This window comes from Bison bison, unplaced genomic scaffold, assembly GCF_000754665.1.
Source record: "Bison bison bison isolate TAMUID 2011002044 unplaced genomic scaffold, Bison_UMD1.0 scf7180017864453, whole genome shotgun sequence".
Classification (NCBI taxonomy): Eukaryota; Metazoa; Chordata; class Mammalia; order Artiodactyla; family Bovidae; genus Bison; species Bison bison.
In genome coordinates, this window is record NW_011495015.1 from 2,838,547 (window position 1) to 2,851,999 (window position 13,453).

Sequence of the window (13,453 nt, forward strand, 5' to 3'; positions counted from 1 at the left end):
TACAATATTGTTTTGGTTTCCGCCATACACCAACATGAATCAGCCATAGGTATACATATGTCCCTTCCTTCTTGAACCTCCCTCCCATCTCCCACCCAATCCTGCCCCTCCAGGTTATCCCAGAGCACCAGATTTGAGCTCCCTGTGTCATACAGCAAATTTGCACTGGCTATCTATTTTACACATGGTAATGTACATGTTTCCATGCTACTCTCTCAATTCGTCCCACCCTCTCATTCCTCCACTGTGTCCACAAGTCCGCTCTCTATGTCTGCATCTCCACTGCTGCCCTGCAGATAGGTTCATCAGCACCATCTTTCTACATTCCACATATATTAAACTAACTGAATAAGACACATGCACTCCAATGTTCACTGCAGCACTGTTTACAATAGTTAGGACATGGGAGCGACCTAGATGTCCATCAACAGATGAATGGATAAAGAAGTTGTGGTACATATACACAAGGGAATATTATTCAGCCATAAAAAGGAACCCATATTTTCTTATATTCCTTTGCATTCACTGTATTCAGTCAGTGGAAAGACAGGACGTTAGGAATGCAGAAAAAAAGGCATTTGCATTTCAAAAGCCAACAACTTGGAGTCAAAAGCAGTTTCTAAGAGGAAATTATGAACAGGGTATTTGAATTACATATAAAGATAAGATGGGGCTGAGTATCCTCAGAAGATGCTGTGAGTTCAGATGTCCCCTGGGAGGACTGGGTCTCCTGGTTCCTACCCACCTTTCTCTCCACACCCCCTTTCAACGTTTGTGAAATTTGAATTAGCCTTAGGAGAATGGGAGAGACCTTGAAGGGATGGATTTCTTTACTGAGAGGCATACATTTACTAGAATGATGAACTTCTGTGCAGTTCAGCTGGAGAAAAAAAATGATTCTAATACAGAGAAACCTTGGCAGCAGTTTTGAAAAACTGAATCCAGATTAGATTGCAAGTTCTTCTGACAAGGAGATGTATCTTTTTCTTACTTTATCAGAAAAGCACCACGACTCCCTGAGCACAAGTCTGTAATTCTGGGGTTGCTCAGCATGGACACTCATTTAAGCAGGGGAAACAGAACAGGAGGGAGGTGCTTTCCACCCCCACCAGCTGGAGTCAGCGAGGGGAGGTCTCTCTCTATGCTCCTGTCCCTGTGAACTTTGGATCTGCACCTGGTGAATCTCCTGTTTCTGGAAGTATAACCACTTAGCACATTCTATTACGGCCATGCCATGCAGTAGCCGTTCCGTTTGTAATTCTGTTTTAATAAAAATTGATGGTTGTAGAACATGATACTGCTCACTAGGCAGGGGGTCCAGGATTATAGTGTAATGATAAGGGGCTTTCTGAACAGAGAGGTAAACTCAGAAAAGAAAATAGGGCTCTTTATAACCTCAAGACTTTTTACCGTTTCTGCAGGATGTTCCACCAAACCCTGTGGTGTTCTCACCTGCAGGATGGATGCAACCTGGAAGGAAGAAGTTAGGGAGGACCTTTCTATAGGGGTCAGGGACAAGGAACACAGACAGAGGTGAAAGGGGACTTTGACTTCACACCCCCTTCTCTTTGACTTCTTACATCTACAGTCAGATGTGGCAATTATAATACATCTGCCAAGTTCTTGGACACTTCTCCACCAAGTATGGGATTGGCTAACCTTGATAATGGCATGCAACCAACAGAACGTAACAGAAGGACAATGTGCAACTCTCAAGGCTTCAGTCAGAGAAGTGCAAACATCACTGAGGAACTGTGACTTCTGCAGGGCCTGATGATGGGGTGGCCGACACTGGCATGCGCACCATTTAAGCTCTACTCCTAATTCTGCTAAAACTTGGCTTCTAAATTAATGTCTTTGGATCTTATTTTTTCTGATGAAATGAGACAATCAGATGCATCTCCAAGGTACATTTTATATTTTTTATTCAGCATACAAGGACTACTCTTGCAAGATGGACAAATCAAAAAATAATTCATTGCTTTGCAAAGACATTCTCCATTAAATAACTTTTAACATTGGCTTTCTTCTATTAGAAATCTTTTCCAATTTATTTGATATATGACATGATGTTCCAAATTCCACTTTAAAAACAACTTCTTGGAAGTCTAGTATACTATAATAGATAATGTAGATATATGAAGATTTATGCAAAGAAAAAAATTGTAGAAATTATTTCATACAGGAAATACTACCCCAGGTGCCTTGCATATGTAGGTTTTATTTTCGGGTTTTACTGAGGAGAAAACTGAGGTTCAGAGGTGAAGTGCCCATTCTCTTTGGGGCACATAGTTAAGTAATAGTTGACGTGGTCTCCTGACCATCAGGCGAGACAGTCATTTCTGTATCTTGTGAGACTTAGAATGAAGTGGGCCATGAAGTATTGAAAACATAACATAATCCAGAAGTAATTTCTACTTTATGTACCTTATATGTAATATATAGGGAGGAAATATACTGATAATTGCTAATAAAATGCTTTGCTTTGCTAAAATCTAATAGTAAGCCTATTTTGGATTCATTTCCTAAATATACAAGGACAGAGAGAGGAGGAAATTACTAAGGAGAAGTTCTGTGGTAAGATAATGCTGGTTAGATTGCAAGTCTATGCTGTACGACCCACAAATAAACAAGAACTGGAGGGAATCAGAAGTTGCATCTCTGTTTCTTCTCCCCCCTCTTCCATCACCGCCACTTCTCACTTTTCATCTGTTTCCACCTCCCACCTTTGCTAGTTTTCCCCAATGCTACTATTTTATTAATTCAACAAACATTTTTTGAGCCCCTAGTATGTGCCAGGCACTGCCCTGTTTTAACTTGAACAATATATTTGACACTCCCTAAGGCTTCCCAGGTGGCTAAGCAGTAAAGAATCCACCTGCCAATATAGGAGACACGGGTTTGATCCATGGGTTGGGAATATCCTCTGGAGAAGGGAATGGCAATCCACCCCAGTTTTCTTGCCTGGAGAATCCCATAGACAGAGGAGCCTGGTGGGCTACATTCTGTGGAGTCTCAAAGAGTCGGACACGACTTAGTGACTAAACAACAACAACGAGAGAAAGACAGTTTCGTTTTGGAATTGAAATGCCATCTAAGGGAACATGAATGAAAAAAAATTAATTTTCCAATGAGCAAGTTTATGAGGATCATATGAAAATTCAAGGACTAAATGATTATTTAATGGGCTTGATTTTAGCCAGTCGGCATGTTAGGCCATACACTCTACTCCAGAAATATTACTTCTTAAATAGCCACCATCTACTCATCTTCAGATGTATTAAAGGAAGAAATAAGTAGACCAGAGCAATTTCAAACCCAGAATGTCTTTTCATCCTTGCTCCAAAGACAAATTAGATTTGCAAGCATCCAGACCTCAAATCTATTTGCTCTTTAATAATTTAAGCACTGAAAGGTCAGGCAGCTCTTTTCTATCCCCCTCTATCAAAGTCCAGGCGCTAATGAAAAATGGCCAAGTCCCTTTTCTTGCCCAGTGGCCACACGCTGCTGGCCCCCGGTTGGAAATTAACATGGTATTGACAGCCAGGTCAACAGTACCTCAACAGAACTCGATGACTGATATGTTTTTCTTTTGTACGAATAACATCATCCCCACTGATGATTTTCATAAGAACTTTCCCATCACAAGTGTTAGCTAAAAAGCAGCTTTGAAAATCTCACTGTTTGAATGCTTCTCCTAAAAGGATGATTGGGAAAAAAGGGAAATTCTCAAGGATGGTAAACCAAATAGAAGTTTCTAGCTTAGTGAGCTGAATTAAAATTCTATTATCTTTTTAATGTATTAATCATATTCCTTTTGTTTATCAGTCACACCATTGCCAGCCTTCTTCCACCACTATTCTGGAATTTAAAGTAACACAAAACTTTTCTGCAGCATTTGCAATATGAAAGCACAATCCATTGTGAGGATTAATCTGCCAAAAATGTGACATCATTATATCCAAACTTTCTTATGGAATGAGATTTAGAATTTAATTGATGCTAGGCTTTCCTACAACAAAACTCTAAGCCTCTTAGAAGGAGAATAAGAAATCTGCGTTTATACAGAATAGCCCTTGAAGTATAACCTAGGAAAGAACATCTGAACATCTTTTACGGACTTTGTTAAACATAAAACTTCAAATGCGATGAAATGGTTTTGGTATTTTCTAACTTTGAAGAGGTTGAGGATAAGCCTGCTGCAGGTGTGAGATTGGCTTTAAAATGTGTGTCCTAATTCTTTTCAAGATTAAGCCTTTAGTTGTAAGTCCATTCTTCTTACCTACTTATTCTGTTCCTTATCAGCATAAAATATTGAAAGGTTATCCAACTAGATGGACTTGCATGGTGGCTCAGATGGTAAAGAATCCACCTGCACTGGAGGAGACCTGGGTTCGATCCCTGGGTTGGGAAGATCCCCTGGAGAAGGGAAAGGCTACCCATTCCAGTATTTCTTGCCTGGAGAATTCCATGGACAGAGGAGCCTGGTGAGCTACAGTCCATGGGGTCACAAAGAGTCGGACATGACTGAGTGACTAACACTTTCACTATCCAACTAGATAGCAGAATGTTGGGTGAAGAGGAGAGATGAGGGGAGAAAAGTCCCGATCTATTTCCTTGTTGCTTCTGCTAATCATTTAAAGTTGGTGTTTCTCGTCAGGTCAAAGGCTTAGAATAGTGTTCATTTTGTAACACTTAATAGTAACTTTAACTTGATTTGCAATTTTTGGTCAAAGCCATCTATTTTCTCTTTTCAAAAAAGAATAGAGGGGGAGGAGAAGAGGGAGAAGGGGTGATGTTTGGAAACAGTAACAGAGAAATTTACAATACCATGTGTAAAATAGATAGCCAATGGGAATTTGCTGTATGACTCAGGGAGCTCAAACAGGGGCTTTGTGACAGGCTGAAGGGTGGGGTGGGGAGGGAGATGGGAGATAGGTCCAGGAGGGAGGGGACATGGGTGTGCCTATGGCTGATTCTTATTGATATATGACAGAAAACCACAAAAGGGTAGAGCAATTACCCTTCAATTAAAAATTTAAAAAAGAATAGAATCTGATATCAATAGCTTCTTGAAGATTAACTCTTTGGGGGGGTGAGGGAAAATGAAAATATAAATTATATGCAAAACGGGTAAGAGAAATGTGTAATTCAGGTTTATTTATGCAATAACACAGACTGCATTTCCTTCCTGTTCCTTTTCCAGTCATTTCCTTTCCCCAAACCTGCGAGCATTTACTGAAATGACACCCTGAAGATCAGAACGACCTGGCTCAACTGAACAACATTTTAAAAATATTGCCACCAGTTGAAAATTAGGGGGAAAAAAGGTCAGTTCAGTAAGGTCAATGTGTTTATCATCATGCCTAGGATCCATGTAACATGGGAGCTGAGAGCAGCTGAATGAGCATGTCCTGCTTATTGACTCACAAATGAGGTCTGGTCACAGTTTTCCATGGACAGTGGACCCTGGGTAACACTGTGCAGCATAAACTGATCCATGGGGTCGAGTATTCTGTGTTGGCCACTTCCATTTCTCTTTGTCCTGCTCTGTTCTAGATAAGACTGGCCATCTACTGCTGTGGCACACTTGCAGGGTGCCACAAATAAAACTGATGTTCTTGCAGCTGTAATTCATCATCAGGAGCTTGCCTGGCATCCCTAAGTTACTTCTGTACTGGATGCGTGTGCATGTGTGCTTGAGCATGTAGTCCCACATCATACTGTTCTGCTAGTTAGTGATAAATCTGATATCATAAAATATTAATTATAGCTGAAAGGTTGGGCGAGAAATATGAACTCATTTACTGCTCCATATTGTGAACACAGGGAAGGGAGGAAAAAATCCTACAGTTATGGAGGTTTGGGGTAATAAAAGGACAACTGGAACATTAGACTTGGGCTGAGAAGCTGTGTAAAAGGCCATGTGTTATTAATCTTCACAACAGGCACCAAACTGCAAGTAAATTAGCCCAAGATGGAACATCTTTAAGAGTGACTTCTCCCCCTTTTGCCAAGTGAAGATGCTTTCCTTTGCACATTTCATTTCACTTATGTTTATCATAATGTAATCATCACAACTGCATAACAAACACATGACTGTAAAAATTCTAACCCAAAGTCCCCTACGATTTTTAAAGCTGTTTTCCTAACTCGCTGTAGGGTTTTAAATAAAACTAGAAAAATTGAATACTATCAGAGCCACACTAAATATCTTCATTGTTGTGTGTTTATATTATATTTAATTCAGAATCCTTCAGTCTCTAGAAGTATTCACAGCGAGAGTGCAGGCCAGGTGAGATGTGCATGCATGTTCTCGGTCGTGTCCGACTCTTTGCGACCCCAAGGACTGCAGCCCGCCGGGCTCCTCTGCCCATGGGATTCTCCAGGCAAGAATACTGCAGTGCATTGCCATGTCCTCCTCCAGGAATCAAACTCACGTCTCCTGCACTGGCAGGTGGATTCTTAAATGCCATCGTCTAGAAGGGGCGAGGGCACAGTGAACTGAGCCCCACACCAGGGGAGTCAGTCCAGCTCTATCACCAAAGCACCGCCTGACCACTAGGGTCCTTTCAGCTCTGATATTTCATAGCTCCTGGTATGAGGTCAGGCAAGCTGTGACATTGATGAGTGAAAAGAAAACTATTTTATCCATATTTCCTTCCTTTCTGTGATATTTATCACATGCAAGCCCTGTAAGAGGCACACAGGAGGAAGGAAAAGAGGAACAAAGACCAGACTGTCCCCATCTTGACAAGCACAGCCTTGGGGTGTTAGAAACAGGTTCCTCACACCGAGAACTGGGACGAAAAGCTGATAAGGGTTTGTAGCAAGTGGAGGAGGAAGCAGGAAACAGTCTCTGTCTACATCAAAGCCTCCTGTGGCATCAGCTGCTCCGGGAACGTCTGGTCTGGACCTGGTGCCCAAACGCTCCCACTGCTGGTGACACCCAAAGACTGTCCTGTGCTGCCTACGGCCACCAACTTTTCCCCCAAATTAAAGTCAAAGCAACAACAACAAACAAAAGACCGAATGTCTTTGTGGTCCCAGCGCAAACCCTATTTCACTACAATGCCCTGGGTGTAGACAGCTCTACCTAAGTCCCAGCAGGTCTTCCTGTCAGACTCATCAGAGCCTGCCTGCAAAGCTCCCAACACCCCTGGGGACCCTTCATCAGTAGAACTGAAGACTGAGGGTAATGGGCCGGACTGTGGCTCTGATGCCTGTGGGGGTCCCAGCAGGTCTGTCCCAAGAATCCCTGGGTCTCCCCAAGAGGAATCCTGGGAGCAGCTGGGTTTTCCTCAGTTTCCATGGTGCCCAGATCCTATTAGAAGGACACTGCAGGGCCTAATGAACAGGGCTGTGTGTTGACTCCCACCCCCCGTGATGCCCAAGGGGAGGAACAAGAAGCAGGTCCCTCTGCTCCTTGGGGTCTCTGCTCCCCCACCCCAACTCTCCCCAGGCCCCCACCCTGGCAAACCTGGAACTACCTTTCCTACCTTCTACAACCGTGCTGCAGGTAACAAGAGCCATCATGTCTCAATTCTACTATTTCACTTGATATCCACTGTGATTACGAAGATCAAGTCAAAATATTACAGATATGTTGGTTTTTGGGGGGTGATGGCGGCAGAATCTGGCAGCGGGGTGCCCTCGCTGCCTCTCAGGCCACAGGTCCTGCCTGGTCCTGTCCCCGAACGCGAGGCTTGTGCGCCTGCCCTGCAAGCCCTGGGGTACCAGGCTGGATCTCATACCTAGAATCCTTCAGAGGGGATTACGTTCAAGAAAAAGAAAATCTGGAACAGGGGAAGGACAGAGAGGCAATATATTTTCATGCACAAGAGCAAGTTTGAAATGGCCTTGGAGGGAAAGTTAAATTAAGTTCCATCATATAAAAGCTCAACTACACCTACTCTATTACTTTTATCTTCCCCTGCCATTTCTTCAGGTTACTTTCAAGGGTTCTGGAAGAACAAACTTAGTCTCCAAAATGAATTTTCAAAGAGATGACTGACACTGTCATCCTAAAAGCAACTTTAATAAAAATGATCTTTGTTTCCTGGCAGTAAAGGGATCCAGAGTATTATTTTTTAATACGATAGAAGTCACCCCAAATCAGGTGGCAGAAGGGTGGTGGTGGTGGTAATAAGAGACTTAGCACGGTTGCTGTGAACATACTCGGTAGCAACTCAGCTATAAGAAGCCATAAAAAACTGAGCCTGTATAGTAATATAAAACTGAAGTTTTACTGTTAAGTGACATTTTTGTCTTTGTGACTATGTGTACCAAAGAAAAAAAGGAAAAATTTTAGGGTGGAAGTCAGGTACTTAGAGCTGTTTTCCTTAACCAGTTTTAGCAATGGATAGATCAGATCAGATCAGTCGCTCAGTCGTGTCCGACTCTTTGTGACCCCATGAATCGCAGCACGCCAGGCCTCCCTGTCCATCACCAACTCCCAGAGTTCACTAAGACTCATGTCCCTCGAGTCAGTGATGCCATCCAGCCATCTCATCCTCTGTCGTCCCCTTCTCCTCCTGCCCCCAATCCCTCCCAGCATCAGAGTCTTTTCCAATGAGTCAACTCTTCGCATGAGGTGGCCAAAGTATTGGAGTTTCAGCTTTAGCATCATTCCTTCCAAAGAAATCCCAGGGCTGATCTCCTCCAGAATGGACTGGTTGGATCTCTTTGCAGTCCAAGGGACTCTCAAGAGTTCAAAAGCATCAATTCTTCGGCGCTCAGCCTTCTTCACAGTCCAACTCTCACATCCATACATGACCACAGGAAAAACCACAGCCTTGACTAGATGAACCTTTGTTGGCGATGGATAGAATCTTTACCAAAGGTTCCACAACTGTGACAAAAGAACCTTTAACCCCAAAGGTTTAAGGTGCTCTTTACAGATTACAATTCTTCAATAAAAGAGAGGGAACAATTTAAAAAACCATTAATAAGCATTTCAGAAGAATTGGTATTTTCTTTCTTTATTCTTTGGGGACTATTAAGATGCTAAAAGGAAAAAAAGAACATACAGATCAACAAAAAAGACTGATGAATTTGATCAAAACTATCCCAAACACTAAAGCAACTCTGTTCAACCCAAGTCCTTTAAGTATCAAAATGTATTTCGCTGGTAAACACTGAACAGATTCTGATGGAGTTAGACTTGAGCAAAAGTTTTACAAAGTCTTAGTTTAAAGATCATAACAAAGAAATAATGAAAACAACAACCCCAAACCCCTGCTTCTAACTTTTAAGAATTAAGATTCTTAATATTGATAAGCCTCCAAGATTGAAAGGATCATAATCTAAAGACAAAGGTGTGATATGTTTTCTTAACCCTGGAAGAGACAATAAAGAAAAGATAGTAATTTTCAGAAAAGCCCTTGTTGGCAAAGGGAGACGCAACCACCTTGGTTCCAAAGAGACCCTGCTGGGACGATGTTTGCGGTGCGGACGGCTCCTGGGAGGCGCCTTGCAGGCCACGTAGTGTTGTACAGGGAGAGCGTGGCTGTCACCCCCCACCCCTAGACCTCAGTTCCTTATCTGTGCATGGAGCGCCGGCATCTGAGCAGGCTGTCTGCTCTGACGATTAGAATCATTTCATAAAGGGCCAAGCATGGGTCTGACACAGTATAGCTGCTCCATCTAAGTCACAATAATGCTTCATTTTTTATTATCATAATTATCATTCCCGTCAGATCATCACTGAGGCTCAGGAGTATTTTACTGGGACTTAGAAGCTTTCCTGCAACACAGGCATAAGACAAGGGCTACTCTCTTGTCTGTAAGACATGACCGTCTTCACAGACCAGAATAGCATCAACAGTTATAAGAAGAGCTTTCCTACAATGAGCAGAGGATGTCTGTGTTAGATGCTGTCCTGAGAGCTCTGCTTCCCGTCATTCACCTCCCAGCTGCCCTCGGAGGTGGACGTTCTCACTCACATCTACTTCAGGGGGAGAATGAGACAGAAAAGTTGTGCCACTTGCCTGAGATCATGGGGCACATAAGGACCAGGATCTAAACCCAGGGTCACCAAACTCCGTGCTGGAGTTGGCTGCACATTTGATGATTCTGAACGCCTGCCTTCCCAGGAAAGGGCCCTTGTTTGTAACTACTCCAACCAACAATTCTTTCTCATCACTGTGGGGTTTTGATGGAACAATAGGTCTTCTAAAACTTTGATAATTTTACAGAATGGTCACACACATTTCTTTCAGTGACCATCAGTTTACTGTCAAAGTATGGGTTTCCTTTAGAACACAGATCCTACTTAAGTGATAATTGTGTATATTGGTATAAAAGTTAAAGGCAGTAATGATGAGAAATTTTAGGCACATTACCAAAAGCAAGAAAAAAGGGGAATAAAAACTAAACACCAATCCGGTCAATATTTCTGCTAAGCAAAGTCTGATATTACAGTTTTGTACTTTCTCAACACTTCAGCTTACAAAGAACTTTCACCGTATTAATCTTCATGACAGTGTCATGAGATGGATCGGTCGTGTGTTGGACTCCAATTTCAGAACTAAAGAAAGAAGAGTTCATAGGATGCCCAGATCACACAAGAGTAAACAATGCAGCCCCGATGCAAACTGAAGACTTCTGGTCCATGTGAGTGTTCTTTAAAAAAAAAAAAGGCTAGTAATAAATTAATTTTTAAAGTTTTCATTACATTTTTAATTGACTTTGATGAGAATTCTTTGTTTTCAGAGAATTCTTTGTAATAATTCTCTATGGTTCCCAGTTTTTTGGAATATAGATTTCCACTGTAGAGCATTAAAATTCAACATCTGTACACACTCTAGAGTGATCACCAGGACAAGTCCAGTTACCATCCATCACTACGCAGCTGACCCTCTTCATTCATTTTGCCTACCTCCCAACCCTCTTTCTCACCTATGGGGGGATGGAAAGAAAAGGAGAAAAGGAGGGGTCTCAGTGACCCCACAAGGTGGGAAGCAGGAGAAGTTTCAAAGGCTTCAGCATAGGCATGTGAGATTCTAGTGACCTTCCGATGAAATGTGTATTTTTAACAATGATTCCTTTGAAGTTAGTCCTTCTGAATATAATCTTATTAATAACAATACGATTGATCCAAGGGTAAAAAGGAGGGTATTTTTTTTAATGCCTCTGTACTCTATGGAAAAATGTAGTATTTAACTTTTATTTAGTGATGAGAATATAAATATAAAATCCTCTTCTTCCTTATATGTTCAATGAGTTTTGAGACCTTCAGCTTCTCATCTATAAAGGCGTCAGTGATAATGACTTCTGCTCACAAGGAAAAGATGAGGTTCAATTCAATAAACATATATTGCACACTTAATTAGGTTTGAGGTACTGAAGGATATTCAGAAACTAAATTATGAAAATCATTTTGCGACCTTTTTGGATTTCCTATTACATTTACATACATTTTACATAATGATTAGCCCAGGAAAAGGCTCATTCCAACATTAAATTCATAAATCTAATTAATACTCTTGAGTGCCGGTCAAACTTCATTTACTGCGTATGCAGTTTTAATTGTATTTTCTGAGATGGCCACTGTCTACACCTCTTTATTTTCTCTGATCCTAGGCCGTTCTATGGGCTGTTCCTCTCTTCAGTGAACCTACAGTGGTCTTCCAGTCCTGAGTGGTCACTTCCTGCAGCTCCTTTGAGTTTCAGCTTAAACAGCACATCCTGATTTCCTTGTTGGGTTTCCTCCTCTGTCACATGCCCTCAGTAACTCTTTATATAGCTTGCTCACCATCCTAGCCCCGTGCCTTGAACATAAAGATGCTTCATAGATGTTTGGTAAACAAATGAATGAATAATTGGCAATGTTGGTGCTCAAAGTTCTTACAACACTTGGCACTGTTACAAAGGGCAAGATTTTCACCAGACTAATAACCTCAGAGAGCTCTTACCACTTCTCAGAAGCAGGACATATACCGACACTGGACAGGAAACACTATAAGGAAACGCAGAGGAATGAAAAAGGGACACGGAGAACAACTCCAAAGGGATATGACGATATGGAAAAAATGAACAATGCTCCCTAATCATTCTGTATCTAACAGATTGAAGAGTGAAGTGTTACTTAAATGAAGAATCTGAAAACCAAGTACAGGTAACCCTCACAAGCATAATGTAATAACAGACTTAATAAAATAGTTTTTGGCAAAATAGAAGGCACATCAGCATGTTCCTGTGCTTTGCTGTTCTCATCATAAATAATTACACTGTGCATATTTAGAAGTGCTGGTTGAGCAAATGTTCTCTGCTGAGGACAATGACAAAACCTGTTCTTATTATATGGCCATGCACCCCACCCCCCACCCATAGGATCACAAGGTGCTGATACCCGCGGAGAGGCGTCAGGTCCTCTTCAAGTGGACCCTGGGCTCCCAAAGCCCAGAGCTCTCAGCAGCTGCCTGGACTGGCTTTTACTGTCTGCCTGGAGATTGACTGTATCGGCCTCTTCGAACCTGTAGTCTTTTCTCATGTATTCATGAGATTGTGTGTGTGTGTGTGTGTGCTTGGTTGCTTCAGTCGTGTCCGGCTCTTTGCAATCCTATGGACTGCAGCCCTTCAGGCTCCTCTGTCCATGGGATTTCCCAGGCAAGAATACTGGAGTGGGGTGTCCGGGGATCTTTCCCACCCAGGGATTGAATCCAGGTCTCCCTCTCTCTCTGTGTCCCATTTTTTCATTTCTCTGCGTTTCCTTATAGCGTTTCCTGTCCAGTGTCAGTATATGTCCTGCTCAGTGAGAAGAGCTCTCTGAAGTTATTAGTCTGGTGAAAATCCTGCCTTTTGTAACAGTGCCAAAGTGTTGTAAGAAATTTGAGCACCAACATTGGCCAATTACTCATTTATTTGTTTACCAAATATCTACAAAGCATCTTTATGTTCAAGTCACAGTGCCAGGATGGTGAGACAGTAGGTGGATTCTTCACCATCTGAGCCACCAGGGAAGCCCAACAATACTGGAGTGGGTAGCCTATCCCTTCTCCAGGGGACCTTTCCAACCCAGGAATCAAACCGGGATCTCCTGCATTGCAGGCAGATTCTCTACCAACTGAGCTATCTCGGAAGCCCTTAGGTGATTGTTTAACACTTGAAAAAATGAAAGTGAGGCATCTGTAGTGAGATCTTTGTCAAAATGTCCAAGATCCTGTTCTCAGTCTTAGCTGGGAACACGTCTGGAAACCCATCCCTTCAACTTTGTGGAATCAATAATCGTAATTAGGAAGATCAACAGTACCGAGAGCTCGCAGCAGATCAGTGCTGAGATTCGTCAATCAGGCGGTAAGTTGTTCAAGCACTGATCTGCCACGAGCTCTCTGGGTTTACAACTGAGATGGGTTTTAAATGATTCGCCTGTAAGATTTACTTGTGGTCCAGATAGATGAAGGGAAAGAAACAGCAAGTAACTTTCTCTTCATCAGTGGACAGTGACTTCAAC

At 42.2% G+C, this 13,453-nt stretch overlaps 1 protein-coding gene across 1 annotated transcript in view; it reads right to left on the reverse strand.

Annotated features, from left to right (window-relative positions):
- The window catches only part of PTPRM (protein tyrosine phosphatase, receptor type, M), a gene marked incomplete at its 5' end in the record, with an annotated part of 499,416 nt that overhangs the window by 244,998 nt on the left and 240,965 nt on the right, over positions 1–13,453 (reverse strand). The gene's annotated exons all lie outside the window — the stretch shown is intronic.